Source organism: Phyllobates terribilis, unplaced genomic scaffold (genome assembly GCF_046119375.1).
Source record: "Phyllobates terribilis strain yellow unplaced genomic scaffold, ASM4611937v1 Scaffold_5__5_contigs__length_657084704, whole genome shotgun sequence".
Taxonomy (NCBI): domain Eukaryota; kingdom Metazoa; phylum Chordata; class Amphibia; order Anura; family Dendrobatidae; genus Phyllobates; species Phyllobates terribilis.
The window spans coordinates 76,158,389-76,182,276 of record NW_027362765.1 but is presented as its reverse complement, the minus strand read 5'-3'; the positions used below and the strand labels follow the sequence as shown (position 1 = coordinate 76,182,276).

Sequence of the window (23,888 nt, the reverse complement as noted above, 5' to 3'; positions counted from 1 at the left end):
AAAAAAAAAAAAAAAAAACACGATGATGGATTTGAGTCTTGGTTTTTGCTTTTAAAGATGTAAGACTTTGTAATCTGAGTGTAAAAAAAAAAAAAAAAAAAAAAAAATCTGTTCTTATCAGTTTAATATCTGATACGTCCCCTATCTGGGGACCATATATTAAATGGATTTTTAGAACAGGGAGATGGAAAAAGAGCTTGCTCTGTCCACTCCACGCATTGACCTGGTATTGCAGTATCTCCAGGACCGGTGCACCCCTTCTTTAATGCAGTTTCTAAAATCAGAAAGAATTGAATTCAATGTTTTTTGTTCATTTTGCTTGTTTGTCGGATTTTGGGATGGACTCTTTGGCTTTGCTTTTCTTCTCCTCATTGGATTTTTCATGTTCAAAGTTGCAGAAGCCAGATTACAAGCTCATTTTGGTTCAACTTCAGCAACTGTGCATTGCATTGCCATGTAATGTGATGCAATGCTATCTTTCTAGCTCTCCCTTTTTACTTCCTTTTGGATAAACAGACATATTAGGCAAGCATTTTGGAGCTTTCACCTAAATAACTACAGGTGGTGAGATAAGCTGCACAATATAATTGACCTTTCAGTATATTGTTGCACACACACCATCTATTTAGCAAATGCCCTTGTTATCAACAGCAGCCTTTTAAACTCACCTGAGCTAACAGGTATGTGCGCTGGTTACTCTGCTGCGCTTAAAATTTCTTTTTTGGTTTGCTACAATGCCTTTTCTGAAACGTTGTCTCCTTCTGCTGGAACACTGACTTCTTTCATTTAATGCCTGCAGACTATAAAAGAGAACCCAACCCAAAAAGTTTGGTTGATTAGTCTGTGGCATTCTGTTAAACTGTTGCTTATGGCGGTCTCTGTGAGCTTCTCAGCGACATTCAGCCAGCCAGGTATCCTGCCTGCAGTAGATGGAATGTGGCAATGGAACGCTGGCTGCGCGTGTCATAATAGGCTCTGAGCCTTTATATACCTGTGCACAGCAGCAGCCACCTTCAGTCTGCTGCTGGACAGCCAGCAGCAGCAGCAGCAGGAGAGGTATGTAATCAGGAGCCCTCCTGCTAAGGGTAGACAGCTGCTCGTTCCACCCCACCCCCCGCCTTAATTGGTTCTCCTCCCTTCCAACGGTGTTGAGGCGGGTGGGAACAGCAGGGGGTGAAGGTGCTGTGTTTAAAGAGGTGGAGTTATGCAGATCTAAAACGCGTGGATTGCAGCAGCAGCAAGCCGAAAAGTGCAGGCATGTAAGGGATCTAGAGGTTGACAACATGTCTTCTTAACGGGAGTCCAGGAGCTCATCTCCACAAATGGACTTTTCAGGATCCTTGGGTGGCTCCGTAGTTTGAAACCAATTCTGGTTATCGCTTCTCGGCCTTTTGGCTGAGACCAAGTGCTTCACAGCAGGAGGTTTCAGTTGAAGGGCACTCAGGTACCCCTCTCCTTGGCCTGGCAGGATCGTCCACTTCGGTGGGCTTCACCTGCCTGCTGCTATTAGGGAGAGGGATTAGTCCTAGGGTAACGGGCAGCGATCCCCCAGCCTTCAGGTGCTTTATCTCAAAGCTCTGAAGGCGCAGATTGCAGGCGGTTGCAATTTGCATTTTGTTGCGCCATACCATGGAGGTTGACCCCAACCTCGTGCCTCTATATGCAAGGCTTAAGAACACCATAAGGGTCCGCTTTACGGCTGGTGGTTCCGATATGCGGAATCTGGGATATGTAGTCCAGGACGTGCTTGAGAAACTGCTCCACGTCAGAACCAACGAAATCCTTTCTATCCAGGATTATCCTCGACGTGGAGATTATGATGTAACCTTTACTGGCGAAGGTATTTTCAAAGATGTTTTGTCCAGAGTTAAGTCGGTAGAAAATAGCCCTGGTCTAAAAGGGATTCAGATCATCGAGCACGTCCTGGATGAGGTAAAGATGGTGGTTGTGAAAATCTTCTCACCCTTCATAACAGCACCAGAGGTTATTTCCTTTTTGTCAGTTTATTTTAAAAGTGTGAAATTGATTGGGAAAGTGTTGAATGAGTTTAACATCTGGACCTCAAAATGGAAGTTTTTAGTAAAATGTGAAAGAGACCCTAAATTCCCTGGAGGTGTGAGACTTCCTCCAGCTCGATTTAAAATAGGGCAAACTAATGGGGATTTTTTTTTCTCAGGAATGCCACTTTTCTGTAGGTATTGTGGTCTCTATGGGCACTCTAAGGATAGTTGTGGTGCCACTTGTAGAAATTGTGCCAGTACTGAACATGACACAAAGGAGTGCCCAAATGAAAAAAAATGCTCTTTTTGTCGGACACCTGGTCATTTCTATTTTTCTTGCCCTCACAGGTTCAGAGAGGATGAACAAAAACAAAAGGAGAAGTCCAAGACATCCGGGAATGGACGGGCCAATCAGACCACCCCTCAGGAGGAGGAACAACAACCTGGAGCCTCGGGAGGTGATAAGGGCGCTTTGACTAGTAACAATCCCTCCGAGTCAATGACAGGTAACTCACAGGAGCCCAGGAGCTGGCTGAAAGACCATAAGGAGGCTAAAAGGAAGGCTGAGAAAGATCATAAAGGGGCGGTCGGTAAGGCCAAAAAAGAACGCCAAAAGGCTGACACCGAGCCCAAAATTCCCACTGGGTCTCACGAGAGCGAGGGCGGTACGTGGCATTTGGTGAGGTCTCATAATAAGAAAAAGAATGGTTCCGTGGAGGTGGCTAATAGGGAGGAGATGGATACATCCCCTCACGGGGGTGTAGACTCTGGAATCCCGAGGTCCCGGGGCTCTGCTGCCCCAGGTGGGGCCCCGAACCTGGCTGCCTCCGGGGACTCTGAGGCTCCGCCATGTGCGCAGCCTGCCCCTGTGTTACGACCCTCTGCGGGTCAGCAGGGGAGTGCGGAGCCTCTCGGAGACCCACCTGACGAGGACCTAAATGGTCAGCCTATGGAGACCCAGTGTAACCTTTCTCTCAATATCCTTCCGAGCTACACCCCAGTAGCGTCGGGTCTTAATTTAAGTGAATGTTCCTTCTCCGATGATGAAGACTCTTTGATAACGGTGGATTCAGAAGAGGGCGTTGGTAAAAGTCCAAGTGGTCTGATCCGTCCATCGGATAGGTAAAGTCCAGTTTTTGTTTCTTCCTAACCATTTGCTATGATGGCTGACATTAGTGGTGTTTCCCTCAATGTGAGAGGCATAGGATCCAAGACCAGAAGAGCTACTGTTTTACATTTTTTAACCTGTTTTACAGCTTCTGTTTTCTTTTTACAAGAATGTCATATCCCTCATAAGATTTCTTACAAAAAATATAAGGAAGAGTGGAAACATGGTCCATCGGTCTGGTCTGGATCAAATGCAACCGGATCAGCCGGGGTAGCTATACTTTTTAAGGGAAATGTGTCTATTGATTTTATCCAAGATATTTTACCGGGTCGTATTCTTTTAGTTAAGGCTTTTATTGATGGGACAAGATGGCAGTTTTTAAATTTTTATGGGTCACCTGATAAAAATGAAAGGGCTGATATGCTGGAAATTTTACCTTTATTTATTAACATTTCTGAACCTTTTATCCTGGCAGGTGATTTTAATTGTATTTTAAAAGGCGAAAGCCGACGCTCCGGTTCCGTGAGTAGAAATTATGACAAAACGTCTGGAATGTTAAGCAATATTATAAATGATTGTAAATTAACTGATGTGTATAAAGAATGTAACAAGGATAGCCCTATAGACGCTGGTTTCACCTGGAGCAATTCTACATGTAGCTCCAGGATAGATTTTGTTTTAGGTTCAGAAAAAATACTGCCAGTGAAATGTGAAGTTTTAACTAATATTCTCTCAGATCACAAGGTTTTATCTTTTAGAGTGAGGATTAATGGAAAGAAGAAATGTGGTAAGAAATCTTGGAAATTGAATGTGTCCCTTTTAAAAGATCCACAAATTTTATCGGATTTTATTGAGTTTTATGTAAAGTGTAGAAAAAGGAAAAACCCCAATATTTCTTTTAGCTCCTGGTGGGATAGAATGAAAATAAACATTAAAGATTTCTTTATAAAGAAAAGCATACAAAAAGCTAAAGAAAAGTTTGAGATCTATAATTTTCTTAATATCAGGTTACAGACATTGTACAAATTCAAAGACAATGGTCTGGATGTAGGTAATGATATATTGAGTCTTAAAGGAGAAATTTCAAAGTGGTTGGAACAAAAAGGAAAAGAACTGATTTTTCGTTCAAAGGTAAAACACGTAGAAGAGGATGAGACTTGTTCCAGGTATTTTTTTAAGAAAAACAAACAGGCGAAAACAATAATTGATAACATAGATGGAGATAATAATATCAACGTTATATTGGATAAGGTAAATGTCTATTTTAATGATCTTTTTAATGTAAAAACTGTAGACCATGATTTAATACACACTTTCCTGGGGGAGATCAAGTCCACCCTAGATGCTGATGCCCAAAGTTTTTTATCCCAACCTCTATGTGAGGAAGAGATTTTAGAAACCATGAAGAGTTTTAAAAATGGTAAAGTGCCCGGCCCTGATGGTATCCCCATAGAGTTTTATATAAGTTTTTATGATATTTTAAAAGATGATTTGTTTAATTTGTTTTCCGAAGTTTTTAATAATAAGGTTTTACTCAACTCATGGAAGAAAGGTGAGGTATCACTACTATACAAAAAAGGTGACAAAACGGATCTTAAAAACTGGAGGCCGATAACTCTTTTAAATAGTGATTACAAAATTATGGCTAAGATCTGTGCAAATCGGTTGAAAAAGGTGATACATAAAGTAATTCATGCAAATCAGGTATGCGGGGTACCTGGGCGTAGTATCTGGGACAATTTAAACCTGGTGAAAGATTGTATTGAAGATGTAAAAACCAGAAAGACAAAGATGTCAATCCTAGCGGTGGATTTTGAGAAAGCTTTTGACCGCGTGTCTCATTTTTATCTTTTTAAAGTTTTAGAAAAAATGGGCATTCCGGGTGGGTTTTTATTGTCTCTTAAAGCTTTTTATAATGATTGTACGAGTAAGATTTTAGTTAATGGTTTTAAAACAAAAGAGGTAGTTTTAAAATCAGGGGTGAAGCAGGGTTGCCCTTTGTCCCCCCTGCTTTTTATATGTGCTATAGAACCCCTTTTATGTACAATACGCCGGGATAAGCAAATATGTGGAGTACCCTTACCCGGAGGGAACGGTCTACAAGTTAAAGTTGTAAGCTATATGGATGATGTAGCAGTGTTTGGATGTGATGTACCTTCAATACAAAAAACGATAAGCCAAATTCAGTCTTTTTGTACAGTTTCCGGTTTTAAAATTAATCTTACTAAATGTAATATTTTAAATGTCGGGGGGATGAGTTTACATGATGTACCAATTGCAGTTACAGATTCCATTACTATTTTAGGTGTTTCTTTTAATGAATCTAATAATGGTTTTAATAGCTGGGATGCGGCAGCACAGAAAATTAATCAGAAAATCTGCATGTGGAATATGAGAAAGCTGTCAATGGAAGGTAAAGTTCTGATTGTAAAAATGGTGATATTACCTATCCTGTTATATCTTAGTTTGGTGTTCCCCCCTCCTACAAATTTGTTGAAACGAATTACAAAAGTATGTTTTACCTTTTTTTGGGGCTCAAAAATGGAGAAACTCAAAAGAGAAATTGTGACAAAGCCAAAGGTTAAAGGTGGGAAAGATTTCCCTGTTTTAGATAAGTTTCTTTTAATACATTTTTTCTGTTTCTGTTTTAAAACCCTTTTTAAAGATAATTACCTTTCCTATTTTATGCGTTTTAACACTGGTTTTCTCATGAGAAGGTTTGGTTGGTTTGAAACAGTTTTATCCTTTCCTTATGCTTTTAACCTACCTGCACATTATGAGATTTTAAAGAAAATTATTCTTGATTTTAATTTGAATAAGAAACAGACAGGGGATCTATGTAACAGCAAGACACTACTCAAACAAATTAGTACTGATGTGACGTTGTGTCATATTGAACGTTATGATGATGACAAAACTGTACACATATGGAAAATGATTAACGCCCCTTATCTTTTTAATGTACAGAAAGACATGTCTTGGAGCTGCGCACACCACTGTCTTCCTTGCCGGGCATTCCAGTACAGAAGAGGTTTTGTGAGGTCTGCCATCTGCCCAAGAGAAGGTTGTCAAGAAGAAGAGACAGTGAAGCATCTTTTATGGACTTGTGCTTTTGCTAAAGAGTTCTGGAGAAGACTAATCCCCCTGCTGGAGAAAATGGTGGACCTCAAGGACTTTAATTTTGCATCAGTGTTATATGGTCTTCTGGAATGCCCAACAATGGACCAAAAAATAATGGCGTGGAAGATAGTGAATTGTGCCAAGATAGCGCTCTGGAATGCTAGAAATATTGCTGTTTTTAAACATGAAATGTTACCAGTAGATGATGTTTTAGCCTTTTGTAAAAGTGAAATGTACATATACTATTTATTGGACAGGAAAAAGAATGTAACGTTGGCAGGCAAATGGCTTTTTAACCTATGGAATATTTGAAGTCTTGTAAAATTTGCTGTGATGGAATTTTTATTTTTCTTTGAAGTCCCGAAAGTGTAATGTGGATGTAATGGTTTTATTTCTGTAATTTGTTAAATTTTAAATAAACGGTTTTTATCCCCATGTGGGGGATAGCCAAATTAAAAAAAAAAAATCTGTTCTTATCAGTTTAATATCTGATACGTCCCCTATCTGGGGACCATATATTAAATGGATTTTTAGAACAGGGAGATGGAAAAAGAGCTTGCTCTGTCCACTCCACGCATTGACCTGGTATTGCAGTATCTCCAGGACCGGTGCACCCCTTCTTTAATGCAGTTTCTAAAATCAGAAAGAATTGAATTCAATGTTTTTTGTTCATTTTGCTTGTTTGTCGGATTTTGGGATGGACTCTTTGGCTTTGCTTTTCTTCTCCTCATTGGATTTTTCATGTTCAAAGTTGCAGAAGCCAGATTACAAGCTCATTTTGGTTCAACTTCAGCAACTGTGCATTGCATTGCCATGTAATGTGATGCAATGCTATCTTTCTAGCTCTCCCTTTTTACTTCCTTTTGGATAAACAGACATATTAGGCAAGCATTTTGGAGCTTTCACCTAAATAACTACAGGTGGTGAGATAAGCTGCACAATATAATTGACCTTTCAGTATATTGTTGCACACACACCATCTATTTAGCAAATGCCCTTGTTATCAACAGCAGCCTTTTAAACTCACCTGAGCTAACAGGTATGTGCGCTGGTTACTCTGCTGCGCTTAAAATTTCTTTTTTGGTTTGCTACAATGCCTTTTCTGAAACGTTGTCTCCTTCTGCTGGAACACTGACTTCTTTCATTTAATGCCTGCAGACTATAAAAGAGAACCCAACCCAAAAAGTTTGGTTGATTAGTCTGTGGCATTCTGTTAAACTGTTGCTTATGGCGGTCTCTGTGAGCTTCTCAGCGACATTCAGCCAGCCAGGTATCCTGCCTGCAGTAGATGGAATGTGGCAATGGAACGCTGGCTGCGCGTGTCATAATAGGCTCTGAGCCTTTATATACCTGTGCACAGCAGCAGCCACCTTCAGTCTGCTGCTGGACAGCCAGCAGCAGCAGCAGCAGGAGAGGTATGTAATCAGGAGCCCTCCTGCTAAGGGTAGACAGCTGCTCGTTCCACCCCACCCCCCGCCTTAATTGGTTCTCCTCCCTTCCAACGGTGTTGAGGCGGGTGGGAACAGCAGGGGGTGAAGGTGCTGTGTTTAAAGAGGTGGAGTTATGCAGATCTAAAACGCGTGGATTGCAGCAGCAGCAAGCCGAAAAGTGCAGGCATGTAAGGGATCTAGAGGTTGACAACATGTCTTCTTAACGGGAGTCCAGGAGCTCATCTCCACAAATGGACTTTTCAGGATCCTTGGGTGGCTCCGTAGTTTGAAACCAATTCTGGTTATCGCTTCTCGGCCTTTTGGCTAAGATCAAGTGTAGTATCTGTTCTTATCAGTTTAATATCTGATACGTCCCCTATCTGGGGACCATATATTAAATGGATTTTTAGAACAGGGAGATGGAAAAAGAGCTTGCTCTGTCCACTCCACGCATTGACCTGGTATTGCAGTATCTCCAGGACCGGTGCACCCCTTCTTTAATGCAGTTTCTAAAATCAGAAAGAATTGAATTTAATGTTTTTTGTTCATTTTGCTTGTTTGTCGGATTTTGGGATGGACTCTTTGGCTTTGCTTTTCTTCTCCTCATTGGATTTTTCATGTTCAAAGTTGCAGAAGCCAGATTACAAGCTCATTTTGGTTCAACTTCAGCAACTGTGCATTGCATTGCCATGTAATGTGATGCAATGCTATCTTTCTAGCTCTCCCTTTTTACTTCCTTTTGGATAAACAGACATATTAGGCAAGCATTTTGGAGCTTTCACCTAAATAACTACAGGTGGTGAGATAAGCTGCACAATATAATTGACCTTTCAGTATATTGTTGCACACACACCATCTATTTAGCAAATGCCCTTGTTATCAACAGCAGCCTTTTAAACTCACCTGAGCTAACAGGTATGTGCGCTGGTTACTCTGCTGCGCTTAAAATTTCTTTTTCGGTTTGCTACAATGCCTTTTCTGAAACGTTGTCTCCTTCTGCTGGAACACTGACTTCTTTCATTTAATGCCTGCAGACTATAAAAGAGAACCCAACCCAAAAAGTTTGGTTGATTAGTCTGTGGCATTCTGTTAAACTGTTGCTTATGGCGGTCTCTGTGAGCTTCTCAGCGACATTCAGCCAGCCAGGTATCCTGCCTGCAGTAGATGGAATGTGGCAATGGAACGCTGGCTGCGCGTGTCATAATAGGCTCTGAGCCTTTATATAACTGTGCACAGCAGCAGCCACCTTCAGTCTGCTGCTGGACAGCCAGCAGCAGCAGCAGCAGGAGAGGTATGTAATCAGGAGCCCTCCTGCTAAGGGTAGACAGCTGCTCGTTCCACCCCACCCCCCGCCTTAATTGGTTCTCCTCCCTTCCAACGGTGTTGAGGCGGGTGGGAACAGCAGGGGGTGAAGGTGCTGTGTTTAAAGAGGTGGAGTTATGCAGATCTAAAACGCGTGGATTGCAGCAGCAGCAAGCCGAAAAGTGCAGGCATGTAAGGGATCTAGAGGTTGACAACATGTCTTCTTAACGGGAGTCCAGGAGCTCATCTCCACAAATGGACTTTTCAGGATCCTTGGGTGGCTCCGTAGTTTGAAACCAATTCTGGTTATCGCTTCTCGGCCTTTTGGCTAAGATCAAGTGTAGTATCTGTTCTTTTAAGAACACAAGAGCTACGATCTACACTTGACGAGAGCGATCGAACTCGGAAGGAGAAGAGCTTCGGAGCCCAGCTGACATCAGAGAACGAAGGCGGATATCGGTGGGAGGAAGAAGCTCTAAAGAATCCAGAAGAAGACGAAGACTCGGAGAAGAATCGGGCTGTCCTGTGGAATCTTCGAGGAAGAAAATCATCGAGACAAAGACCTTTCGGGGAATTTGTCCAGAACACGACGGGAGAAGAATCTGCATAGCTCCACCCATTCCGGGAAGAGTTCCAGATCCAGCTCCAAGAAGTAACTGCAGGAGGAAAGCCATGGCAAGCGCTGCGAGGAAGGCCGAAAAGAAGAGCCTGGAGCTGGGGACAGCCAGGAGGGCCCAGCCAGGAGCCGATTCTGACCCCAAGGACTCTGCCTCCACGACTGGCCAGCAGAAGGGACCCCAGAAGCCCCGCCACGAAGCTCCAGCCCTGGAGCCATGGATGCGGCAGACGGTGGCCCTGAAGCTGAAGGAAGTGGATGGGAGGGTGCCGGACATGTCCTCGGACGTGTTCTGCCAGAAGATGCTGCTGGATCGAGGCTTCTCCAGGTCGGACACCCTCAGCATCCAGACCTTCTTGACGGGGATCTTCTTCGTCACCTTCGCCACTGTGAACACCTGCAGGAGGTTCTGGGAAATGGTAAGCGCAAAAGGACCGGATAATTCTTTCTCTGCCTTTACAGGTAGCTGCCCTATCCAGAGGGATGAAAGGAGGATCACGGTCTCCATGCGCAACCCGCACACCCCAGGCCAAGACATCTGTACCTTCCTGAGACGCTTCTGTTTGGTTGTGAAGGAACCCTCTCACATCCTGAATGGACTCGGCTTCTGGACAGGTAAGTGGTCGGTGACCGTTAGACTTCACAGGGACCTGGCGTACTCAGACGGACTTCGGCACCTGCCCCCGACATTCTCCCTGGGCAACTCCTACGGCCTCATCTATTACCCGGACATGCCGCGGAACTGCAGGAGATGCGGCAAGAACGGCCACGAGATGAAGGACTGCAAGGAGGATGCCTGCAGGATTTGTCGAGTGACGGGACACAGCTCGAAGGACTGCCCGAAGAAGACGTCCTGCAACCTGTGTGGGCTGGCGGCTCATCTGTACAAGGATTGCCCCAGGCGTGAGAGATCCTGGGCATCGGTGGTTGCGACGACCCCAGCTACGGAGGACAAGGCCCCGACGACCAGGCCTGTGAAGGTCAAGGACGCGACGACCAAGGCCCCAGCGGCCAAGGCCGAGACGACCAAGGCCAAAGCGGTCAAGGAGTCGGTGGCCAAAGCCCCAGCGACGGTCCCAGCAGCTCCGAAGCAGAAGAAAAAGTCAAAGGAGGGTAAGAGTTCTGTCACCCCTCTCTCGATCCCTCCCCCTGCCACCCCCATCCAATCCCCCCCCACCCCGGCCACCCCTGCTGAGGATTCCACTTCCTCTTCCTCCTTCCCCTACTCCTCAGCAGGTGTCCTTTCCCCTGCCCCGGCAGCCACTCTCCCTCCCCAGACCATGGTAGCGGTGGAATTAACCTTTCCTCCACCCGCCGCTATCTATTCCGAGGAGGATTTTCCCCTTCTTGTCTCCCCAGTTCCAACCCGGGGAAAGAGGAAGGTGGAGGACAGCCCTGCTACTGAATCCTCCAAAAAGAAGATTCTGGATTTCGTAGGCGAAAAGGAGGATACCCTCCCTGAGCCAGAAGAGATGGAGCACATGGTTGAGACCCTGGTGGCCGAGCCAGAAGAGGAGGAACTGGTGGTCGCCGAGATTGAGGCCGCGCTGCTTGACCAGATGGAGGAAGAGGGCCTGCTGGTGATCCCGTCACCAGCAGTCAACACCGACGAGGGACCACCCGACCGGAGTGGTAACTAAGGTGTATTGCCTGCGCTAACTTTTTCTTTTTTCCCTACATGATGGCTAATATTAACTTATTTTCCATTAATGTCAGGAGCATCAAGGACAAGTTCAGACGTCAGACTATTTATGCCTTCCTTACTTCCCAGTTGTGTGATGTTTATATGTTGCAGGAATGTTCCCTTCCCTCCTCTAGGTCCTTCAAACATCTGGCCAGGGAGTGGTCCCACGGTCCATCCTACTGGTCCGGTGGGGGTGACTGCAAGTCTGCGGGGGTCGCAATTCTGATCAGGGGGGGCGCATTCACGCTTGAGTCCGTCCAGGAGCTCATCTGCGGCAGGGCTCTTGTTGTAGATGGCAACTGGGCGGGAGAACCTGTCAGGTTCATCAACGTGTATGCGTCCCCACTGAAGAATGAGCGTTTGGAGCTTTTCCAGACCCTGCGGCTTCAGCTTGCCACCACCAGGACCTTAGTGATGGCCGGGTATTTCAACTGCCCCATCGAGGAGGACGGTCGTAGTTCTGGCACATCTGCCAAGTTGGACATCACGTCCAAGCTGCTCATCGAGATGGTAACCGAGCAGGGCCGGCGTCAGCACCCGGCGCACCCGGGCAAATGCCGGGGCCCTGAGCAGGCAGAGGGGCCCACTGGCGGTCGCGCACCCCGCTGTGCTATGGGCGGAGGAGAGCGGTGTCAGCGCCCTCCCTTCTCCGCCGCTTGCTCAGGGCCCCGGCAGCCCGATACTTACCTCTCCCCGTGCCTCCGCAGATCCACTGTCTTCCTGCTCTGCGCTCCCTGTGACGTCTCAGGTCAGAGGGCGCGGTGACGTCTTTTCACCGCGCCCTCCCTGAGCCGTCACAGGGATCGCTGAGCTGGAAGACGCCGACAACGCTAGAGTTCGGAGCCGAGCAGCGAGCGGCGAGCGGCGGGCAGCAGGCAGCAGGTAGCAGGTGAGGAGAAGGGAGGTGAGTATTTGATTTTTTTTTTTTTTAATGTATGGAGGCATGGGGCATTATAAAGAGAAGGGGGGGGGGCATCCTGCATGGGGCATTATAAAGAGAAGGGGGGGGGACATCCTGCATGGGGCATTATAAAGAGAAGGGGGGGGGGACATCCTGCATGGGGCATTATATAGAGGGGGGGGCAGCCTGCATGGGGCATTATAAAGAGAAGGGGGGGGACATCCTGCATGGGGCATTATATAGAGGGGGGGGCAGCCTGCATGGGGCATTATAAAGAGAAGGGGGGGGGGACATCCTGCATGGGGCATTATATAGAGGGGGAGGCAGCCTGCATGGGGCATTATAAAGAGAAGGGGGGGGACATCCTGCATGGGGCATTATATAGAGGGGGGGGACATCCTGCATGGGGCATTATATAGAGGGGGGGGACATCCTGCATGGGGCATTATAAGGTGGGGAACAGCCAGCATGGGGCATTATATAGAGGGGGGGGCAGCCTGCATGGGGCATTATATAGAGGGGGGGGGCAGCCTGCATGGGGCATTATATAGAGGGGGGGGGACATCCTGCATGGGGCATTATATAGAGGGGGGGGCATCCTGCATGGGGCATTATAAGGTGGGGAACAGCCTGCATGGGGCATTATATAGAGGGGGGGGCAGCCTGCATGGGGCATTATATAGAGGGGGGGGGCAGCCTGCATGGGGCATTATATAGAGGGGGGGGACATCCTGCATGGGGCATTATATAGAGGGGGGGGCATCCTGCATGGGGCATTATAAGGTGGGGAACAGCCTGCATGGGGCATTATATAGAGGGGGGGGGACATCCTGCATGGGGCATTATATAGAGGGGGGGGCAGCCTGCATGGGGCATTATATAGAGGGGGGGGACATCCTGCATGGGGCATTATATAGAGGGGGGGGACATCCTGCATGGGGCATTATAAGGTGGGGAACAGCCTGCATGGGGCATTATATAGAGGGGGGGACATCCTGCATGGGGCATTATATAGAGGGGGGGGGACATCCTGCATGGGGCATTATATAGAGGGGGGGGGCAGCCTGCATGGGGCATTATATAGAGGGGGGGGAACAGCCTGCATGGGGCATTATAAAGAGAAGGGGGAGGGCATCCTGCATGGGGCATTATAAAGGGGGGGACGACATCCTGCATGGGGCATTATAAAGGGGGGGAACAGCCTGCATGGAGCATTATAAGGGGGGGGCCTGTATGGGGCATTATGTGGGGGGTAACAGCCTGCATGGAGCATTAAAAGGGGGGGGGGGCTGTATGGGGCATTATGTGGGGGGTAACAGCCTGCATGGAGCATTAAAAGGGGGGGGGGCTGTATGGGGCATTATGTGGGGGGTAACAGCCTGCATGGAGCATTAAAAGGGGGGGGGCTGTATGGGGCATTATGTGGGGGGTAACAGCCTGCATGCAGCATTATATGGGGGCCAGTATCCTGTATGGAGAGTTATAAGGGGACCGGTATCCTGTATGGAGCGTTATAAGGGGACCGGTATCCTGTATGGAGCGTTATATGGGGGCCAGTATCCTGTATGGAGTTTTATAAGGGGACCAGTATCCTGTATGGAGCGTTATATGGGGGCCAGTATCCTGTATGGAGCTTTATAAGGGGACCAGTACCCTGTATGGAGCGTTATATGGGGGCTAGTATTCCGTATGGAGCCTTATATGGAGGCCAGTATTCCATATGGAGCCTTATGTGGAGGCCAGTATTCCGTATGGAGCCTTATATGGGGGCCAGTATTCCGTATGAAGCGTTATATGGGGGCCAGTATTCCGTATGGAGCGTTATATGGGGGCCAGTATTCTGTGTGGAGCGTTATATGGGGGCCAGTATCCTGTATGGAGCGTTATATGGGGGCCAGTATCCTGTATGGAGCTTTATAAGGGGACCAGTACCCTGTATGGAGCGTTATATGGGGGCTAGTATTCCGTATGGAGCCTTATATGGAGGCCAGTATTCCATATGGAGCCTTATGTGGAGGCCAGTATTCCGTATGGAGCCTTATATGGGGGCCAGTATTCCGTATGAAGCGTTATATGGGGGCCAGTATTCCGTATGGAGCGTTATATGGGGGCCAGTATTCTGTGTGGAGCGTTATATGGGGGCCAGTATCCTGTATGGAGCGTTATATGGGGGCCAGTATCCTGTATGAAGCGTTATATGGGGGCCAGTATTCCGTATGGAGCCTTATATGGGGGCCAGTATTCTGTGTGGAGCGATTCACCGGTTTCTGAGCTATTGTGGAATTTACAATAGATATCACTCATGTAATGTAAGAAGTGAAATCTTTGCATTGTACTATATATATATATATATATATATATATATATATATATATATATATATATATATATATATATATATTCCTCCGCTGTATCTCTGCATCATGAATTGTGGTATGTGTTAAAGGGGCCCACTGAGACTCTTTCGCCCAGGGCCCAGAAAAACCTGGAGCCGGCCCTGTAACCGAGGCCTCTCTTCAGGACGTGGTGGGCTCCATGGGGAGAGGCTCCACGAACTATTCGTGGAGCCGACCCGATGGCTCACTCCGCTCCAGGATTGACTTTGTGTTCACCTCTCGGGCAGTCAGGCAGAGTAGGCACTCGATGGTCTCCTGCTTCTTCTCCGACCACAGAGCCATTCACTTACAAGGTGTCCTCGGCGACGGTTTTCCGTCCGGCCCCGGCTCCTGGAAGCTGAATTGTGCTCTGCTGGCTCAGGATGAAGTCGTGGAGGAGCTGAGAGCAGCCTACGCAATGTGGCAGTCCTACAAGGGTAGCTTCTAAACAGTCTCTGATTGGTGGGAATATGTTAAACTTGAGTTTCGCTGTTTCTTTCAGGCCAAGGGTCGACAACAGGAGTGTGAGAAGAGGAGGGACTTCAGAGGGCTGCAGCGCGAGCTGCGGTCGCTGCAGGACCTTCTTCACTGCGGCTGGGACGTGAGGGAGGAGCTGGAGGAGACCAAGAAGAGCCTGAAAAGGCACTTTGAGGAGGAGTCCAAGCGAATCATCTTCCGTTCCAAAGTGGAGAATCTGGAGAAGGGTGAGAAATGTAACTCATTCTTTTTCAGGAAACTTCATGCCGGTCACACGCCCCTGAACGAGCTGCGAGACGAGAGCGGAAACATGCGACGTGGGAAGGAGGACGTGATGAGGGTCGTCAGCGACTTCTACAGCGAACTCTACTCCCACAAGACTACCGACCCCGACGCTGCTGATAAGTTCCTGTCAGGTATCACTAACCATCTTGATCCTGCAGGCACGGCAGCCTTGGACAAACCTCTGATGGTGGGCGAATTGCTCTCTGCCGCTAAATCCTTTAGGACCGGCAGGACCCCGGGCAGTGATGGTCTTCCAGCGGAGCTCTATGTAGCGCTGGGAGACCTCATCTGTCCGGACCTGTTGGACCTGTACGAGGAGATGGTGGTGGAGGGTAGAATGCCTCCATCTTTGAGGGAAGGAATGGTCACGATCCTGTACAAGCGGAAGGGAGAGAGGTGCGACCTGAGGAATTGGCGTCCCATCACTCTGCTCAACGTGGACTACAAGATCCTGGCCAAGACGATGGCGACACGACTTAAGACGGTCATCGGACGGATCATCCACCCGGACCAGACCTGCGGCATCCCTGGACGTCGCATCGCAGACAGCCTCGCTCTCGTGCGGGACACGGTCGAGTACATCAAGGTCCGCCGCGCACACGCGGCCCTGGTCTCCTTGGATCAGGAGAAGGCCTTCGACCGGGTTTCCCACGAGTTCATGGGCCGAGCTCTGCACCGGTTAGGTTTGGGTAACATGTTTTGTTCGTATGTCCGTCTGATGTATTTTGATATCCACAGCTCGGTGTTGGTGAACGGCTGGAAGACTGACCCCTTCCCTGTCCTCTCTGGGGTCAGACAAGGCTGCCCTCTATCACCTCTTCTTTTTGTTTGTGTTATAGAACTCTTCGCAGAGGCTATCCGGCAGAATGGAGAGATCAGAGGGATCACCGCACCGGGTCCGGGACGACACGAGGTCAAGTGCTCGCTCTACATGGACGACGTCACCGTCTTCTGCGCTGATCGTGGTTCAGTCGACGCCCTCGTCCAGACGTGTGAGAGGTTCGGCCGGGCTTCAGGGGCCAAAGTCAACTGCAGGAAGTCGGAAGCCATGCTCTTCGGGGATTGGCAGCCGGCCTCCTCCGCCCCCTTCCCCTTCAACATTCAACCGGATTTCCTCAAGGTGCTGGGAGTCTGGTTCGGGAAGGAAGGAGCGGCCCTCAAGTCCTGGCAAGAACGCTTGGCCAAGGTGAAGCAACGGATCGGACTCTGGAGCCTCAGACACCTCACTTGTGAGGGTAAGGCACTCGTCCTGCGTAATGAGGTCCTGCCCGTCTTGCAGTACACGGCGCAGGCCTGGCCCCCACACGTCACTGTGTGCAGGGCCATTACCAGGACAGTGTTTCACTTTGTCTGGGGATCCAAGATGGACAGAGTCAGGCGGGCCGTCATGTACAAGGAGCCTCGCAAGGGTGGGAAGGGCGTTCCAGATATCCCCACCCTCCTGCGATCCTCTTTTGTGTGTGATTGTGTCCGCCGGACTTTGCAAGTCAAGAATGGCTCCGCGGGCAGGTCCATGTCTCGCTTCTTCCTGCTTCCTCTTTGGAGGCGACTCGGCTGGGACAAGTGGGACAGCTCCTTCCCCTACAACTGGACGACGCCATGGTTCTACGGAGACGTCGTTCGATTTGTGGGGGAGCATCAACTGGAGGGACTCAAGCCCGACTTGTGGAAGCCCAAAACTATCCACAAGCTAATCAGAGCCAAGGATGACGTGGAGAACATCACAGGACTTCACCAGGACACGCTGGAGACTGTGTGGACAAATGTGTCGTCTGACAGGCTGACCAACGGGCACAAGGACTTGTCGTGGATGGCGATTCAGGGCGGACTGCCCGTCCGGTCATTCATGCATGCCCGGAACCTGTGCAAGACCCGGTACTGCCCAAGGTGCCCCTTCGTGGAGGAAACATCTTTGCACACTTTTTGGGACTGCGGATTTGCACAGCGCCTATTGACTGCACTTGAGGACGACCTGAGGAACTCTGTCCCCAGGGCGAGCCTATCGCACCATTCTGTGCTTTACGGACTCTTCCCTGGGGTTCATACCGTCGGAGCCATCCAGGAGGCTTGGCGCCTTATGAACTGCTTCAAGGATGCCGTTTGGGTCGCCAGGAACCGGCTCATCTTGAGGAGGGAGAGGATGTCCATCCAGGACTGCCGCAGGCTGATCCACAGCCTGCTCAGAGACTATTCCATCATGGACGGTCCGGAGGACGAGGACGAGGACTAAACCCCTCCTCCCCCTCTCCCCTTATGTGTCTTGTCTTTCAATAAAGCTTCGGGCCTGTGATTTTCCCCTCCCCATCCCCTTTTTCCCAATCCCCATCCCTTATCACGGTTCGTCGTACTGTATTGATTGACATGCTTTTTCTTTCAGATTGAGTGTTTTGTGTAGCATAGGGGTGTGATGTGTCTAGTTAGTGCGTCGTATCCTCATGCTATGTAAATATGATGTAGAATTCTGTGTGTACTGGGCTGCGGCACTGTACACTGTCTGTTAACTTATTTTTTGTGCTAATAAAAGATATATTCAATCAAAAAATCTGTTCTTATCAGTTTAATATCTGATACGTCCCCTATCTGGGGACCATATATTAAATGGATTTTTAGAACAGGGAGATGGAAAAAGAGCTTGCTCTGTCCACTCCACGCATTGACCTGGTATTGCAGTATCTCCAGGACCGGTGCACCCCTTCTTTAATGCAGTTTCTAAAATCAGAAAGAATTGAATTCAATGTTTTTTGTTCATTTTGCTTGTTTGTCGGATTTTGGGATGGACTCTTTGGCTTTGCTTTTCTTCTCCTCATTGGATTTTTCATGTTCAAAGTTGCAGAAGCCAGATTACAAGCTCATTTTGGTTCAACTTCAGCAACTGTGCATTGCATTGCCATGTAATGTGATGCAATGCTATCTTTCTAGCTCTCCCTTTTTACTTCCTTTTGGATAAACAGACATATTAGGCAAGCATTTTGGAGCTTTCACCTAAATAACTACAGGTGGTGAGATAAGCTGCACAATATAATTGACCTTTCAGTATATTGTTGCACACACACCATCTATTTAGCAAATGCCCTTGTTATCAACAGCAGCCTTTTAACCTCACCTGAGCTAACAGGTATGTGCGCTGGTTACTCTGCTGCGCTTAAAATTTCTTTTTTGGTTTGCTACAATGCCTTTTCTGAAACGTTGTCTCCTTCTGCTGGAACACTGACTTCTTTCATTTAATGCCTGCAGACTATAAAAGAGAACCCAACCCAAAAAGTTTGGTTGATTAGTCTGTGGCATTCTGTTAAACTGTTGCTTATGGCGGTCTCTGTGAGCTTCTCAGCGACATTCAGCCAGCCATGTATCCTGCCTGCAGTAGATGGAATGTGGCAATGGAACGCTGGCTGCGCGTGTCATAATAGGCTCTGAGCCTTTATATACCTGTGCACAGCAGCAGCCACCTTCAGTCTGCTGCTGGACAGCCAGCAGCAGCAGCAGCAGGAGAGGTATGTAATCAGGAGCCCTCCTGCTAAGGGTAGACAGCTGCTCGTTCCACCCCACCCCCCGCCTTAATTGGTTCTCCTCCCTTCCAACGGTGTTGAGGCGGGTGGGAACAGCAGGGGGTGAAGGTGCTGTGTTTAAAGAGGTGGAGTTATGCAGATCTAAAACGCGTGGATTGCAGCAGCAGCAAGCCGAAAAGTGCAGGCATGTAAGGGATCTAGAGGTTGACAACATGTCTTCTTAACGGGAGTCCAGGAGCTCATCTCCACAAATGGACTTTTCAGGATCCTTGGGTGGCTCCGTAGTTTGAAACCAATTCTGGTTATCGCTTCTCGGCCTTTTGGCTAAGATCAAGTGTAGTATCTGTTCTTATCAGTTTAATATCTGATACGTCCCCTATCTGGGGACCATATATTAAATGGATTTTTAGAACAGGGAGATGGAAAAAGAGCTTGCTCTGTCCACTCCACGCATTGACCTGGTATTGCAGTATCTCCAGGACCGGTGCACCCCTTCTTTAATGCAGTTTCTAAAATCAGAAAGAATTGAATTCAATGTTTTTTGTTCATTTTGCTTGTTTGTCGGATTTTGGGATGGACTCTTTGGCTTTGCTTTTCTTCTCCTCATTGGATTTTTCATGTTCAAAGTTGCAGAAGCCAGATTACAAGCTCATTTTGGTTCAACTTCAGCAACTGTGCATTGCATTGCCATGTAATGTGATGCAATGCTATCTTTCTAGCTCTCCCTTTTTACTTCCTTTTGGATAAACAGACATATTAGGCAAGCATTTTGGAGCTTTCACCTAAATAACTACAGGTGGTGAGATAAGCTGCACAATATAATTGACCTTTCAGTATATTGTTGCACACACACCATCTATTTAGCAAATGCCCTTGTTATCAACAGCAGCCTTTTAAACTCACCTGAGCTAACAGGTATGTGCGCTGGTTACTCTGCTGCGCTTAAAATTTCTTTTTTGGTTTGCTACAATGCCTTTTCTGAAACGTTGTCTCCTTCTGCTGGAACACTGACTTCTTTCATTTAATGCCTGCAGACTATAAAAGAGAACCCAACCCAAAAAGTTTGGTTGATTAGTCTGTGGCATTCTGTTAAACTGTTGCTTATGGCGGTCTCTGTGAGCTTCTCAGCGACATTCAGCCAGCCAGGTATCCTGCCTGCAGTAGATGGAATGTGGCAATGGAACGCTGGCTGCGCGTGTCATAATAGGCTCTGAGCCTTTATATACCTGTGCACAGCAGCAGCCACCTTCAGTCTGCTGCTGGACAGCCAGCAGCAGCAGCAGGAGAGGTATGTAATCAGGAGCCCTCCTGCTAAGGGTAGACAGCTGCTCGTTCCACCCCACCCCCCGCCTTAATTGGTTCTCCTCCCTTCCAACGGTGTTGAGGCGGGTGGGAACAGCAGGGGGTGAAGGTGCTGTGTTTAAAGAGGTGGAGTTATGCAGATCTAAAACGCATGGATTGCAGCAGCAGCAAGCCGAAAAGTGCAGGCATGTAAGGGATCTAGAGGTTGACAACATGTCTTCTTAACGGGAGTCCAGGAGCTCATCTCCACAAATGGACTTTTCAGGATCCTTGGGTGGCTCCGTAGTTTGAAACCAATTCTGGTTATCGCTTCTCGGCCTTTTGGCTAAGATCAAGTGTAGTATCTGTTCTTATCAGTTTAATATCTGATACGTCCCCTATCTGGGGACCATATATTAAATGGATTTTTAGAACAGGGAGATGGAAAAAGAGCTTGCTCTGTCCACTCCACGCATTGACCTGGTATTGCAGTATCTCCAGGACCGGTGCACCCCTTCTTTAATGCAGTTTCTAAAATCAGAAAGAATTGAATTCAATGTTTTTTGTTCATTTTGCTTGTTTGTCGGATTTTGGGATGGACTCTTTGGCTTTGCTTTTCTTCTCCTCATTGGATTTTTCATGTTCAAAGTTGCAGAAGCCAGATTACAAGCTCATTTTGGTTCAACTTCAGCAACTGTGCATTGCATTGCCATGTAATGTGATGCAATGCTATCTTTCTAGCTCTCCCTTTTTACTTCCTTTTGGATAAACAGACATATTAGGCAAGCATTTTGGAGCTTTCACCTAAATAACTACAGGTGGTGAGATAAGCTGCACAATATAATTGACCTTTCAGTATATTGTTGCACACACACCATCTATTTAGCAAATGCCCTTGTTATCAACAGCAGCCTTTTAAACTCACCTGAGCTAACAGGTATGTGCGCTGGTTACTCTGCTGCGCTTAAAATTTCTTTTTTGGTTTGCTACAATGCCTTTTCTGAAACGTTGTCTCCTTCTGCTGGAACACTGACTTCTTTCATTTAATGCCTGCAGACTATAAAAGAGAACCCAACCCAAAAAGTTTGGTTGATTAGTCTGTGGCATTCTGTTAAACTGTTGCTTATGGCGGTCTCTGTGAGCTTCTCAGCGACATTCAGCCAGCCAGGTATCCTGCCTGCAGTAGATGGAATGTGGCAATGGAACGCTGGCTGCGCGTGTCATAATAGGCTCTGAGCCTTTATATACCTGTGCACAGCAGCAGCCACCTTCAGTCTGCTGCTGGACAGCCAGCAGCAGCAGCAGCAGGAGAGGTATGTAATCAGGAGCCCTCCTGCTAAGGGTAGACAGCTGCTCGTTCCACCCCACCCCCCGCCTTAATTGGTTCTCCTCCCTTCCAACGGTGTTGAGGCGGGTGGGAACAGCAGGGGGTGAAGGTGCTGTGTTTAAAGAGGTGGAGTTATGCAGATCTAAAACGCGTGGATTGCAGCAGCAGCAAGCCGAAAAGTGCAGGCATGTAAGGGATCTAGAGGTTGACAACATGTCTTCTTAACGGGAGTCCAGGAGCTCATCTCCACAAATGGACTTTTCAGGATCCTTGGGTGGCTCCGTAGTTTGAAACCAATTCTGGTTATCGCTTCTCGGCCTTTTGGCTAAGATCAAGTGTAGTATCTGTTCTTATCAGTTTAATATCTGATACGTCCCCTATCTGGGGACCATATATTAAATGGATTTTTAGAACAGGGAGATGGAAAAAGAGCTTGCTCTGTCCACTCCACGCATTGACCTGGTATTGCAGTATCTCCAGGACCGGTGCACCCCTTCTTTAATGCAGTTTCTAAAATCAGAAAGAATTGAATTCAATGTTTTTTGTTCATTTTGCTTGTTTGTCGGATTTTGGGATGGACTCTTTGGCTTTGCTTTTCTTCTCCTCATTGGATTTTTCATGTTCAAAGTTGCAGAAGCCAGATTACAAGCTCATTTTGGTTCAACTTCAGCAACTGTGCATTGCATTGCCATGTAATGTGATGCAATGCTATCTTTCTAGCTCTCCCTTTTTACTTCCTTTTGGATAAACAGACATATTAGGCAAGCATTTTGGAGCTTTCACCTAAATAACTACAGGTGGTGAGATAAGCTGCACAATATAATTGACCTTTCAGTATATTGTTGCACACACACCATCTATTTAGCAAATGCCCTTGTTATCAACAGCAGCCTTTTAAACTCACCTGAGCTAACAGGTATGTGCGCTGGTTACTCTGCTGCGCTTAAAATTTCTTTTTTGGTTTGCTACAATGCCTTTTCTGAAACATTGTCTCCTTCTGCTGGAACACTGACTTCTTTCATTTAATGCCTGCAGACTATAAAAGAGAACCCAACCCAAAAAGTTTGGTTGATTAGTCTGTGGCATTCTGTTAAACTGTTGCTTATGGCGGTCTCTGTGAGCTTCTCAGCGACATTCAGCCAGCCAGGTATCCTGCCTGCAGTAGATGGAATGTGGCAATGGAACGCTGGCTGCGCGTGTCATAATAGGCTCTGAGCCTTTATATACCTGTGCACAGCAGCAGCCACCTTCAGTCTGCTGCTGGACAGCCAGCAGCAGCAGCAGGAGAGGTATGTAATCAGGAGCCCTCCTGCTAAGGGTAGACAGCTGCTCGTTCCACCCCACCCCCCGCCTTAATTGGTTCTCCTCCCTTCCAACGGTGTTGAGGCGGGTGGGAACAGCAGGGGGTGAAGGTGCTGTGTTTAAAGAGGTGGAGTTATGCAGATCTAAAACGCGTGCATTGCAGCAGCAGCAAGCCGAAAAGTGCAGGCATGTAAGGGATCTAGAGTTTGACAACATGTCTTCTTAACGGGAGTCCAGGAGCTCATCTCCACAAATGGACTTTTCAGGATCCTTGGGTGGCTCCGTAGTTTGAAACCAATTCTGGTTATCGCTTCTCGGCCTTTTGGCTAAGATCAAGTGTAGTATCTTTTGAAAAGGCAGTTTTGTCCTTGGGCTGCCCTAGTAAATTGATGCATATTACACACTGGTTTGGTGCACTTGTTAGTACGCCAGGTGGCTCATAGAGTTATCTGATGGAAAACATGGCCCTCCAGGATCGAAGTCACTAGGCTGGGTAAGTGTGAGGGCTTTGGAGCAATGTGCCCCAGGAGTAGGCGCCCTGGTGGGAGTCCAAGCTTACTGGGACTGGGAACCCCAGAAAGACTTGGCTTCGTAGGACGCCGCACCTTTGCCAATCATACTTTCTGAGCAACCCCCCCTATTCCTGGCCTCCGGGCTAGGAAGGGGAATTTTTATAAACCCGGTCGGAGGTCCGGTCAGCTTTGGGCTGAGAAACCAACACAGGCTCCAGCTCCACTAGGGTGGCAGCCTAGATGGAAGCTGGCAGCACGAAAACGGCTCTTCTCCGGCTTCGGCTAGGGAGAGCATCGGAGATCCCTGACCCTCGCTGTGGCCTTCTGGCTCGGAGGGATGGGGATGGTTTATTGGGGACCCTCTCCTCCGGGAAGGGTCCACATGAATCCTCGCCTCGTGCGCTGTTTTGGTGTGACTTCGGTCACATTTTTCAGTGCCTTGGATGCAGCTTCAATCAAAAAAAAATCTGTTCTTATCAGTTTAATATCTGATACGTCCCCTATCTGGGGACCATATATTAAATGGATTTTTAGAACAGGGAGATGGAAAAAGAGCTTGCTCTGTCCACTCCACGCATTGACCTGGTATTGCAGTATCTCCAGGACCGGTGCACCCCTTCTTTAATGCAGTTTCTAAAATCAGAAAGAATTGAATTCAATGT

The 23,888-nt window shown here is 47.6% G+C and overlaps 7 non-coding genes and 3 pseudogenes across 7 annotated transcripts; all 10 read left to right on the top strand.

The window, feature by feature from the left end:
- The first annotated feature begins 44 nt into the window (after window positions 1-44).
- Window positions 45-260, top strand: LOC141150466 (U2 spliceosomal RNA; annotated as a pseudogene).
- A 6,387-nt stretch (window positions 261-6,647) lies between these two features.
- LOC141150543 (U2 spliceosomal RNA) lies at window positions 6,648-6,847 on the top strand. Its single transcript, XR_012246719.1, has one exon. It is a non-coding gene; the product is annotated as a U2 spliceosomal RNA (small nuclear RNA).
- A 1,115-nt stretch (window positions 6,848-7,962) lies between these two features.
- On the top strand, window positions 7,963-8,153 carry LOC141275021 (U2 spliceosomal RNA). Its single transcript, XR_012323277.1, has one exon. It is a non-coding gene; the product is annotated as a U2 spliceosomal RNA (small nuclear RNA).
- Window positions 8,154-9,268: 1,115 nt separating this feature from the next.
- On the top strand, window positions 9,269-9,346 carry LOC141151033 (U2 spliceosomal RNA; annotated as a pseudogene).
- Window positions 9,347-17,800: 8,454 nt separating this feature from the next.
- LOC141150240 (U2 spliceosomal RNA) lies at window positions 17,801-17,993 on the top strand. Its single transcript, XR_012246497.1, has one exon. It is a non-coding gene; the product is annotated as a U2 spliceosomal RNA (small nuclear RNA).
- Window positions 17,994-19,108: 1,115 nt separating this feature from the next.
- On the top strand, window positions 19,109-19,299 carry LOC141275010 (U2 spliceosomal RNA). Its single transcript, XR_012323266.1, has one exon. It is a non-coding gene; the product is annotated as a U2 spliceosomal RNA (small nuclear RNA).
- A 1,112-nt stretch (window positions 19,300-20,411) lies between these two features.
- LOC141274997 (U2 spliceosomal RNA) lies at window positions 20,412-20,602 on the top strand. Its single transcript, XR_012323255.1, has one exon. It is a non-coding gene; the product is annotated as a U2 spliceosomal RNA (small nuclear RNA).
- Window positions 20,603-21,717: 1,115 nt separating this feature from the next.
- Window positions 21,718-21,908, top strand: LOC141274985 (U2 spliceosomal RNA). Its single transcript, XR_012323244.1, has one exon. It is a non-coding gene; the product is annotated as a U2 spliceosomal RNA (small nuclear RNA).
- A 1,112-nt stretch (window positions 21,909-23,020) lies between these two features.
- LOC141151099 (U2 spliceosomal RNA) lies at window positions 23,021-23,136 on the top strand (annotated as a pseudogene).
- Window positions 23,137-23,660: 524 nt separating this feature from the next.
- Window positions 23,661-23,845, top strand: LOC141150226 (U2 spliceosomal RNA). The gene has a single exon (XR_012246484.1). It is a non-coding gene; the product is annotated as a U2 spliceosomal RNA (small nuclear RNA).
- The last annotated feature ends 43 nt before the right edge of the window (window positions 23,846-23,888 follow it).